Source organism: Maylandia zebra, linkage group LG12 (assembly GCF_041146795.1).
Source record: "Maylandia zebra isolate NMK-2024a linkage group LG12, Mzebra_GT3a, whole genome shotgun sequence".
NCBI lineage: Eukaryota > Metazoa > Chordata > Actinopteri > Cichliformes > Cichlidae > Maylandia > Maylandia zebra.
Window position 1 is genome coordinate 36434552 of NC_135178.1, and position 12417 is coordinate 36446968.

At 40.1% G+C, this 12417-nt stretch overlaps 1 protein-coding gene across 1 annotated transcript in view; it reads right to left on the minus strand.

Annotated features, from left to right (window-relative positions):
* Nucleotides 1-12417, minus strand: part of rasgef1ba (RasGEF domain family, member 1Ba) — a 131623-nt gene that overhangs the window by 104184 nt on the left and 15022 nt on the right. The gene's annotated exons all lie outside the window — the stretch shown is intronic.

Consider the following 12417-nt stretch of genomic DNA (forward strand, 5'->3'; position numbering starts at 1 on the left):
TATGATGATGAATCTCAAGAAAGGATCAAACAAAATATTGTTTTATATCACTAAACCACAGCATGTTCTTCTATTTAGTTTGCCATATGCAGACTTTAACAAAGCTAAAATGGTTTAACAATAAAATTAAAAAGTAAATTGTGTTTCTGCGTACAGTATTTGCCTTTTTTGATTTAAAATACCTGAAAGCCTTTTCAATATTTTACACAGAAGCAAAGGACAACACAAAACAGATCCACATTCATGACACCAGGCATGTCCAAAGTCTGGCCCAGGGGCCAATCATGGCCCTAGGTCATATTTTTTATGGCCCTTTGCACTTATATTAATAAATAAAGTATTATTTATACCGCAAACAGAATTAATACATGTAATTTCTCTGTTCACTTCATGTTTCAGCACCATGAGAACCCATTGGGTTTTATGCACCCACACAATACACAGCCATGAATGCTGATGAATGATCTCCTTTCAGTTTCAAAAATACATGAAGGTGATTCCCAAAGTCGGACTTGCGCTGGCCCAAACACAAACCAGTGTCCTCTTCAGTCATGCTTCTGTGATTGCTGCAGATGCACTAAGCTACTATTAACCAAACAGCAAGCTGGGCAGCAGTAATAACTTGGAATGACGCAATGTGGAAATTAAAGTTTTTCATTGCTATGACTTTAATGTACATCAGCCCAACTAAGCTAAGAAGGCCCATCCATAATGCCAACATTGAAGTTGTAGGAGTAAATTTCCAAAACCACATGAAAAGAACTGGTTTGCTATGAGACTGAGGCCCTGCCCACACGTGCATAAAAACAAGTTTTTATCTCGTCTTGGCATCCAGAGTTAAACACAACACAGGTTCCATAAATATTGTGCATCATTTAACACACCGAACACCAATATTAGAAACAGTGAGATAATAAGGGATGTAAAAAAAAAAAAAAAAAAAAAAAAAGCAAAAACATCCTGCATATTTACAAGAATTTAAGCTTTTATCCAGTAATGGCTGACTTTGTATTTAAAGCAAGTAATCTGGATGGTTTACACCTTGAAAGGTGTAAAAGAAGTTTGCAAAATCAGCCAACTTCACATTTGGCATCAATGTTTCAATTTCAGATTTTTGTTGCATATCACAATTCTTACTTATCAGTGATGTGCATTCATTTAATAAAAACAAACTTCTCCCACTGATATTCGATACACTTTGAAACACTGTTTCTGCATGTATGGTATTCATACTGTTGCCCTTCAGGCGCTGGCATCAGCTTTCACTCATTCTAGTGACCACTAGCAGAGTGCCAGTAATATTACAGTTAGACTCATGATCCCGACAAGAAAGCTTAAAAAGCGAACAAAGCTTTAAAAAAAAGACTCGAGAAGGCAACTGGGTTTATTCCCTCCCGGCTGTCGGCTAAATGCTGCAAGTGCAAAATGTAAATGAGTGCATTTAAACTGCAGGCATTAAGACAAATGTAGCCATTAGTGGTATTTAAAAGTGAACATAGAGTTTCTCACAGAGGGGACGACAGAACAAGGAATCCTAATGAGTGTTTAAAAGGCTCGACATGAAGCTCCCAAAGGAGTTATTTACAAAGGAAAAAACTCAGGAGCACGATAATGAATTCCCACATGCAGAGAAACACACACACGCACGCACGCCCCTCAAACACACACAAGCGCACACATACACGCACTGTGAACACTGACAGACATTATTTGATCTAGAGATTGAGATTTTTTTATGTGAAACACACACAGTCAGACTTCCATAAACACCACTACCCACATGCACACAGAAAGCCTTTTCTCTGCTGCAGCAAAGATATTGTTTGATATAGAGTCTCACTTTTCCTTAAATACACAAAACCAACCTCTCACAATCAAACCTCAGATGATTTGATGTAAGAACTTATTGTTTCATACCCAGAGCCACAAAAAGCCCACGCTCACACAGGCACACACGCACCTTCTAACCAACAAAGACATCGTTTGATCCAGAAAGACTGAAACCAGGAAGCAGCAGTAAACCTTCCAGAGAAGGAGCTGGCTTTTGTTTTACAAGCTACACCGTCTGGAGATTGTGGGGACATTTGAGAGAGAAGGTGTGAGAGCGTGGTTAGAGAGGCGATTGGTGAGTGAGAAGGGTAAAGGTGGCTAAACGATACCCCTGCAGATATCCCCCTGAGACCCAGCCTACTCATTTATGTCCTCTGTTGTGGACACACAAATCACAAAAAAGTTAAACTGAGACATACATAAACTATGTTTTCTTCCTAAATCTAACCAAGTAGTTAAACTGAAAATACAACAAACGAGTCTAAAAATAATAATCCCATGTGAAAAATCAACTGTATTCTGATTCTGCTTCTTGAGGCAGACTTAGTCTAATGAACAGAAAAAAACTGAGCTCTACATTTAGTCATTATACAAATATGAGACAGTCAGACAAAGAAAATCCGATTATTCCGAGGCTGAAACAAATGAAACGGGGTTTATTCTTGGTTTCCAATACCTGACACTTTTCCCTTTTTGTTTTACTCCTGCAGATGATTGCCGTGACCTTTAGAGAAATATTACGCTGCATAGAAGAGAGAGACGCGGCACCTATGATTGAATGTCTTTTTGATGAAAGCAGAGGGACGAGGTGAAGAGGCGGGACGGAGAGGAAAATGAAAACAGAAGGACAAGACGGGGAAAATCGCCTTGCGTTCTCTCCGTCTGATCACAAGCACAGTGCGACGTTCTGGTTCTGACATTTTAGCTTGAGATGTCTCATCCATCTTCTGAGGTTTTTGCTGGATTGCCAACTGTCAACTATCAGCTGGAGTGAGATCAGGTGGCGAGTGTGGGGGGGTTGCAGTTTTGTGGGCTTTATGGGTAGTCCGTCTATCACGTGTGTCTTGTAGACTTGGAGAAGACTCACGACCAGCTTCCAGCTGCGGGGTGTATTATGGGAGCATGGGGCTCCAGGCCTGCTGCTAGACCATCACCTTGTATAACCACAGTGAGAGCTGTGTCCATGTGCTTGGCATGAAGGCATAGTCAGGGTGAGGAGGGCATCTGTCAGCTGAAACCAACAACACTACTGCTTGAGAAAGAAAGATAAAAAAAAACAAAAACAAAACAAACAAAAAAAACGCTTCACTGTCAAATTAGCTAAGTCTGATGTCAAGGTAACAGCGGTCTGCGCTCTAGAGCTGCAATGCTTTGGTCACATTACACCATATTTTGCATATTAATCTATACGCCCCTCGGCTTCCTTGTTTTGTGACCTCAGTAAACACTGATGGCTTTATGGGCTCAAATCGATCGTTTCAAGTCAAACCAAATACAGTAACCATCTTGTAAATTATGCTGTTTTTTCTTATGTTCCCCCGCCCACATAAAACACCTGGGCTCTTTACTATGATTGCATTCCAGCCTATCAACTCGCTGCGTTAACCCACAGCTTCCCCTGCACGTTTACATGAAAGAGGTGGCAGCAGCCACCCAATCACAGTTATTGCTAAATGCAGTGGTAAGAATGTGGCTGATTTTTTGAAGGAAGATGAAACTATGGGAAAAATATGAGGAGGTTAAACACATAATGCAGACTGAAAGCAACCCAGCAGCAGCCGATGACGCAGCCGTATGAGTGCATGTGAGAGGAAAAGCACTGTAAATTTAATGTGCAGTTTAAGTGCTCTGATCAGTAAGACTGAAAAAGAACCACTGTACTAATGAAGTACAGCCTATCTGAGAGAGGGGAGGAAGGAAAGCCGACTGTGTAAGTGAACAGATTCATGGATATCACAACTCCATCATTAAGACACTAATGGGTTATAAACAAGTATTTAATTAAATTAATGTTTACAGACCATTTTAGTTTTTATGTTCCCAGCTGCAAACTCAGTGGTGTTGAACAGTCTGAGAGTATAGAATAAATTCAAAATCAGAATTCAACAGTATGCTTAATTTAAGTTTGATATAAAGTCCAGCTGTGCACAGATGTCTGAGCAATCTTCCAGGAATAGTGACACTATTTTCTGGAGAGCTGATTGGTCACTAGAAGGTGATTTCATACCTGTTGATCTCTAATCTGAAATTCTGCTTCATAGTACAGGCCTCTTTGCTACATTCTGCTTCTTTCATGAGTTCCTTGCACCAATTTTCAAGGCATTTTCTTGCCGCTTGTGTAACAGTATCTTACATACACACCTCGGAGTTATCCAGAGCCAAAAAAGCTTAACTGCTGAGTAGAAAGACAGTTTATCGAAGCTTGTACTATTGGGCTTGTGCTCATTAGAGCAAATAAACCTCAAACACTCACACACTCTTGCATGTTCATGGTTTTAGTGTCATATCTGTTTGCAGATTTTGACTATCCATCCATTCGCTTCCGCTTATCCTTTTCAGGGTCGCGGGGGGCGCTGGAGCCTATCCCAGCTGTCATAGGGCGAGAGGCGGGGTACACCCTGGACAGGTCGGCAGTCTGTCGCAGGGCCAACACACAGGGACAGACAACCATTCGCACTCACATTCACTCGCACATTCACACAATGGCAATTTGGATTTTCCAATTAACCTATCCCCTCAAGCTGCATGTCTTTGGACGGTGGGAGGAAGCCGGAGTACCCGGAGGGAACCCACGCAAACACGGGGAGAACATGCAAACTCCACACAGAAAGACCCCGGCCTGATGTTGGAATTGAACTCAGGACCTTCTTGCTGTGCGGCAACAGTGCTAACCACCGTGCCACCGTGCTGCCCAGATTTTGACTAGTCACAAAAAAATTTTTTTTCCCCACAACACTCCTCTCAGCCTTGAATCTCACTTTGCACAGCATTTAAATTTTCTCACTGCATGCACGGAGGCTTGAGGTTATATTAACATGCACATTTTGACGAGAGACCCCCCCTCTGCTATTGTGCCCATCTAGAGATGTATAAGTGCATATGTATGCAGTAGCTGTTTTGGTAAATGGTTCTGTGTGCGAGACTGCCGATGAGGCCTTGTATGAGACGCTGTTGTGTGCATATGAATGGCAGGGGGTATCCTCTTCCTGAATGCAGAGTACATCCAGAGTATCTCATTGCTATTCATGTGAATGATTCTCCTGGAATCAAACAGCAGCCAAAAGCATATTTGCACAGAGTTAAGATGCATGCTACACTGGCAGAGGAATCTACCAAAGAGTTTCCTCCAAAATGAATTTTGCTTCACCTCATCAAGTTGCCTCATGTTTACAATGCAGCTGTTAAAGAAAGAAAAGTGTAGCGCTCGTCGCAGTTTTTAGGGAATAATTTCTGCATATGGGATTTCATTTGTCATCCACCAACTTTTCTCTTTGAAAGTTCAGCTACTGAACTGATTAAGAACATCAAAGCTAACTCAAACCTTCACCGAGCCCATCAAGTTTCTGCTACTGCAGTTTGATTCATGGGACGTGCTGCAAATGTACAACTGAACTCAGCTTTTACAGCAATTTTGGTGGTGTTGGAACCCATCTTGGCTCATGCAGGGTGGGAGACAGGGTAATCTCTGGACAGCTTGCCAGTCCACATCAAGGTTCAGCCCAGTATCGTTTCAATTAATTCTCAGCAGAGTAGGAAACATGAAACTGAAATGAATCTGATTACATGAATATCAATCTGAAAATGTGCCTTTGAGAAGCTTCGCAGACATGTAGCGTGTGTTTAGCTGTGTATAAAATGTTGCATCAAACCACTGACAGAATATTCATGCAGGTATTCTGTTGTAAAATTGCTGATTGCCACTAATCTTTGTTGTCAGAGAAACAGGGATGAGGGAGTCTTGTTAACATTACACCTCAGCTGTGGTTTCCCTACCCCAGGCTTTCTCATTTCTAGGACATAAACAATAAATACAACCTTTTCTACAGTTAACCTATTAGCTGTTAATGCCCAGGTCCAATCAAATGAACCGTAACCCTAAAGAAAGGTCTACTGAATCTACTGAAGTTAAATGAATATTTTTACATAGCGGGAAGTGTGAAGGTATCATACTTCATTTGTATTTACTAAAACCAAGCTTGAAAGGGCAGCATTGCAGAGGTCTGGAAAGACAAGAGAATATCACACAATGAGGATCTCAAGATCAAACCCCTTCCAGGTGAACTGAAATCACAGACTGCAGGACCACTGAGCAAGGCACTTTGCCCCCATCAGCCCAGCGACCAGCAGCAGTGACAGACTGCTTATAGAATGAGTGGCAGCTGGTGACGCCCAAAACTGCCGTGTGAAACACCTCGTCTCTCCATTCCCTGACTCAGTATTTCCTCCCCTCTGCCCTTCCCTTCCTTTCCTCGTCTCCTTATTGTCTCTCCTCTCGTGTCCACGCTGATATAAGCAGCCTGTTTTTGTGCAGGTTCCCCCACCCGATCTGACAAAGGCCTAGATTTCTGACCGACTGATCAAAAAGAGATTTGCCCTGAGCCAGATAACATAATCCCAACCAATGAACACTCTCTCTTTTATATTGTGTAGCTGTTACAGCTGTGTAGCTTCACATCCTTAGTTTATTCTACAATATTACCAAACAAAGTGAATAAATGGCCAGTTGTCCATGTGATAGTGTGAATCTGCATCATTTCATCTTCTCCCAACCATCAGCAGGCTCATTAATTCCTTTCTTTACCATAAAATATGTATTCTGTACCATCCGAGTTTAAACACAGACCATGTTTTCAGTTGTAATTTGCCTTCTGCTGATGCTGCACCCCACTCATTATTTAATGAGTACAATAATCCACTCTGTTCTCATATGAATGTGTTCCTTTTCTTTCCCGGATCAATAAACAGGTAATGCAGTCGTGGATTTAATGCTTGTTTTGTCTGCGAGTCACTACCACAGTCCTGCCTTCACTCTTTCTGGACCACACGCTGGCATTAATTAAGCAGCAAGCAGCACTTGGTTATATGTTACACATCGCCCCCTTGTGGTCACACCATCAGTTGGGAAACGCATAGTTGCCTTGCAAAAACATCCACATCTCTTGCAGTATGCAGATTTATCTGCTATTACTGTCCAGTATATAATTATAGTGGGAGTGAGCTGCACAGCTGTGTGTGTTAATGTGTTCAAAAGATTGCGTTCCCTGTCAGTGAAGTCTAAAGCTTCCTCTGCTGAGATTCAGTTGCATGGATTTGTTTAATGTTTAATTCCATGACAGTAATTATTTCTGACAAGTCTTTAAAAGCATGATGTTGGATATGAATCATGTGGTTACTGGAAACTGGAAAGTGATGCTAGAATAACAGCATACGGTGGACATAATGGAAAGTGGGGGGAACAACCCACTCTGTGAACGTTTTAGGAACTCTCACATTGCTATAAAAGATACAGCTCATTTACTTATGTTTTAAAACAAACCAGGAATGTCTCCGATTTTTATATTAATCTGAATGTTCAAGTGACAACTGGCTGGTTAATAGTGCCCACTACAGATTGAAATCACTGTGATTTAAACTCGAGTGTGTCTTATGTGGGATCTTTTGGGGTCGACAACAATTTTGGTAGTTGCTGTTTATTACCCTAGAACAGTGGTTCTCAAACTGTGGTACGCGCACCACTGGTGGTACGTGGGCTCCCTCTAATGGTATGCAGGAAGTCTCCAAAAAAAATTAAGATTAAATAATATAGCGTGTTCTGATTTAGGGATTTCTGAAAAATTAAAACATCCAGCTCTGCTATCACTTCCAACATAAATGAAGACAGGAAACTAAACCGCAGTGATGTTTGTAGGGTTACTGAAGTTGGACTAGCTGGTATATAATAATGTGCTACATGGTTGCTAGCTACACAGCTATGGTTAGCATAATATAAGCACAGTGTAGCTGGAGGATGAATGCTAATATAAACCAAGAGAGGCCGACAGTGATCACTGACTGTTTTTAGGGGCTTGTTCAGATTAAATAGAAGATATAAAGCATTAAAACATGTTAAAAACACAACAGCCTTAATAAACGCAGAGTAGTTTGGACCCAGAAACAGGGTTCATACGTCATCACTTAAAGATTGGATATCCCACCTGCTGTGAATGTTTTAATGCAGTACAGTTGTTATTATCACTCGCCACATCCTGTTTATGACAGTGAAAATAAATAACATTCATATAAGAAATAAAATTGTCTCGTGTAAACTGTATGTGGTGTTAAATAGGCCTATACTACTGTACTTTAATGTCAGTTATAAGGGTGGTACTCTAAGAGACATATTTTATGAGGTGGTGCTCATTGTGAAACGTTTGAGAACCACTGCCCTAGGAGCTCATCTTGAAAACACCACCCCATCATCTGCTCAGCTATGATGCTCCTCTGCTACACGTGCTGCTCTGATGGTCAGACTATGAAACCAGCACTTTGATACTCTGCCTTATTACAACCAAATAAAAGACAGAATGAAACAGACTAAAGAGATTAGACGAAAACAACCTCACATGAAATCAAGAGAGCCTGAGCTCATCAGGAAATGCTGTTCCACATCATTAGCTTTAAGCCTCGACTTTGGAACAGCCACAAGCTTCCTACCTGTTGGTCCAAGCATGCAAACGTCTTCCTACTAGGGTTCAACATTTCTGCTCATTAACTTCAAATCAAAATCAAATCAAATCAAATCACTTTTTATTGTCACATCACATGTGCAGGCACACTGGCACAGCACATGCGAGTGAAATTCTTGTGTGCGAGCCCCACAAGCAACAGAGATGTGCAAACACAACAACACAAACGAGCAAAATACAAGAATGGCCAACCTGAAACTAATAAATATATGTACAATATATAATAGTGTATGCATTTCTGGATGTGTATACTAAATATTTTCCTACGTGTGTGTGTGTGTGTGTGTGTGTGTGTGTGTGTGTGTGTGTGTGTGTGTGTGTGTGTGTGTGTGTGTGTGTGTGTGTGTATACACATTTTTACAAATTAAATAGTAAAAAAAAAAAAAAAAAAAAAATAATAATAATAATAATAATAATAATAATAATAATAATAATAATAATAAAATATATAAAATATACAGAGTTGAATATGTGCAAAACAAGTGGCATTTATATACAGTGTGGAGTGCATAATGTTGAAGTTCCAGTAGAACTTAGAGCCAGACTCACATGTGCTTTAAAAGTGACGCGTAAATCATGTGTCCTGCTTTGCCCACCTGCAGACATTAGAAATCTTCACTTTATCTACATGGACACAGATAAATAAATATAAGAAAGGTGTGAAAATCATGTTCAGGTCAATGAAAAAATAATGGGGCAAAATGAACAGCAGAGAAAAAAGAAGAAAAATTAATGTTCATGAACAGAAATTAATGGGTTCAATTTTGTGAGACAGCTTCAGATGGGTACGGTTAGTTGTGCTACACTGATGCTGACTGTGTCGTCGAGCAGTATGCACTGTTACTCACTCCTTTGAGGAATAATAATATTAATACTTTGTTGGGAGGTGATTCAGCTTTTGTCTTTGATAGGCTCCCAAGCCTCATAATTCAAGAGATCCAAGGTAATCCTAAATATAAAAACTTTAAAAAGCCTCCATCACTATGACAACCATTAACATCGGTCTAAAGATACTGGGCAGCCTTTACTCAGCTTTCATTTACTAAAAGCAAATGGAACTGAGTTGATGTTCTGCCATCAGTATTTTCTTTTTAACCATTCCACATTTTAACCCTTTAGTTAAAAAAAGCTTTTACTGTTGGTGGATTTATCTTTACTTCTAGTTTTTAGCCTGAATGATGCTTAAAAACTAAAAGCCTAAAATCAGTCTGCCACCAGTTCCCAGCTCTGGTTGACTAAAACCTTCTTAATGTGTTACAATATCACATTTGTGGAAAAGCCACGCTCATTTGGGTTCAGTCTGAACTTTGCCTCCTTCTGAATGTCACTGTTTATGAAATGCAGATGCCGGGAGAGGACAGAAAACTTTTAAGTGGCTGTCAGGTTTTATAGTTTGGATCAGATCATGTTTTCTCAGCTCGCTTTGCTTCGATAAGAGGCCTAAAACATTCCCGTGCGCAAAGTCATTTGAAACGCATTTGCAAGGAGTATATAATGTGTTTGGACTGACTGTGCACGTGACACCATCGCTTAAAGGAAATCACGGTTTTAACACAACCATAACAAAAAGTGAAAATGGAGACATAAAGGATAAGTCATCAGCACAGACTCACTTAGTGAGACGTGAGGCAGATATTGTGTTTCACTGCAGTGTCATTACTAAAGTGCATCACAGTGAAAGTTCCTTATGCACAAAGACAGACATGCATCATGTGGGGGAAGCGCAGAACTGATGCTGCGTCCCAAAACAAAGTCACAATGGCAAGTGTTTTCAACAAAGCAGGAGAAACTCCACAATCAACAGTCCCACACGCCATCAGACTGTTTAACTCCTCCCTGGAGGGGAGAGGGAGGGGAAACAGGAGGACAAAGGAGGGGGGAACAACTAAGCTGTAGTGCCTCTTCACCTCACTGTGCAATACCTTTTGTGCAATACTTTTGTAAATAGTCAACGGTGCAATAGACTCAATACTTGAAATGTGCAATTCACTTGTATTTTTATTCCTATTTATTCTATTTATCCCCTTCGTATATTTTATTTATATTGTCTCTGTATATATATATATATATATATATATATATATATATATATATATATATATATATATATATATATATATATGTGTGTGTGTGTGTGTGTGTGTGTGTGTGTGTATATATATATATATATATATATATAATATTCTGTAACTCTGTAACTTCTGTCGGTGCTGTGCTTTTTTGGAAATCGAATTTCCCAGAGGAACCCACCCGAGGGATTAATAAAGTTCTATCTAATCTAATCTCAATAAATCACAAACATCACTTAAAATACTAAAAGCTGCTCACACAACCGTGAAGACTCCGAGCAGTCGTTGCTGATGATTTTTACCAATAGCACATGAACTCGTTTACAACCTGTTCTATCAACAGTCTTCACCTGGATTGTGAAAAAGAGTACCAGCCACTGGCCCCACACCTGTGACCCGGTCATAGGACATAATATGAAAGATGAATATAGCTTCCAGGTCTGAAAAGTGAAGCCAATGGGGACGATTTTTTTCACGTCTATGGGAAAACATCCAGACCTTGATCCTGACCTCTGTACACACTCTCTGGGTAAGTTTATGGGCTCATTCAGACATTTTCTTCCTCTTATCCAGCTCAGAGTTGCAGCTGTGCTGGAGCCTATTTCACCTGTCACTGGTTGTAAGATGGAGTATAGGTCACCAATGGCAGGGCTAACGAGGAGATACAGACACCATTCACGTGTGCTCACGTTCACACCTACACACAATTTAGTATCATCAGTTACACTAACAAGCATCACAGCGGGAGGAAGACAAAGCACCGATGGAGAGCACACAGTCACGGGGAGAACATGAAAACTCCAGCAGAAAGGTGCAAAGGTGGCCAGGGATTCAAACTCCGGACCTTTAAGCCATGAATAAAATGTCAGAAAGGACGACAACACAATGCACACTTCTCGGTAAACGGCGTTGGTCAAGTTACTTGAAAAAGTAACTAGTTACTAATTACTGATTACTTCTCCAACAAAGTAATTCTGTTACTTTAATGATTACTTGTTTTCAAAAGTAATTAGTTACTTTATTACTTAGTTACTTTTAAAAAACATGATACACAACCTGAACTTATTTTTTCTGCATAATCCATCATATCAAACTAAATCAAATGAAAAAGTTTATTTTTAAAAATTGTTTCATTCGTTTTAATCTTTTAACTTTATGCACATTGCATCAAGCAAAAAACTTTAATTATATGAAACTGTCTTTGACTTAAAGAATTTTAACATTTAAACCTATTTTCTGCATATTCCAGCAAATAAAATAAAAATTATCTTTTGTGTTTACACTCAATAGATGCAAAAAACAAATAAAATCAAAGATTCAGCAGCACTACGTCCTGTCGCTCTTAAATCTATTGTCACCTGTTTAGCAGGAGTGGGGCAGGTGGAGGTTTGCCCGGTGCTGCAGCGGTCATGTCAGTGGGGGGGATCCGGGGATTTCTCTGTGAATGTCACATTCCTGTGGCAGCGTGCAGATTTGAAGTTTAATTTCTCGCTGTAGAAAGACACGCAGAGTGAACAGCGGACGCTAATGTCTTTGTCCCTTTTTACGGAATCAAACTCAAAGTAATGTGAGTACTTCCACGCTTTAAACGCAGCATGGTCGTACTCTCTCCCGCACTCACACGTCTGTTGCTGCCACGGACGTCGCAAGCTCGTAAGTCATTGTCATGAGACACTCTCACAAGCAAAATCACGGTTTAGTAACGCAGTAACGCAGTGTGCTTATGGGAAAGTAACAGTAATCAAATTACTTTTTGCAATAGTAATCTGATTACTTTACTCATTATTTGTCAC